Raw genomic sequence first — 284 nt, 5'->3', positions numbered from 1 at the left:
TAGTCTGGAAGAACACATAGGCTACTCACTTTCATTTTTTTTTTAATTACACGCGAACGGAGTCGCGGGCGAAAGTCAGTATTAAAATAATACAATAAAACCTTTCTAGTTTTTTGTTTTTAAAAATGGATGCCAAAAACGATTTACTAAAACAAAAGATCAACTTGTCAGAATCATTTCATTGATGATTTTGCAAAAGATATGATTTTATAAAAAAATACATTTGTATAACTCTAAGGTTTTAGATTAATTTTTATTTTTATTCATTCACAATGTCGTCCAAA

This window comes from Papilio polytes, unplaced genomic scaffold, assembly GCF_000836215.1.
Source record: "Papilio polytes unplaced genomic scaffold, Ppol_1.0 DF824225.1, whole genome shotgun sequence".
Classification (NCBI taxonomy): Eukaryota; Metazoa; Arthropoda; class Insecta; order Lepidoptera; family Papilionidae; genus Papilio; species Papilio polytes.
Note: the sequence above shows the minus strand (reverse complement) of the source record.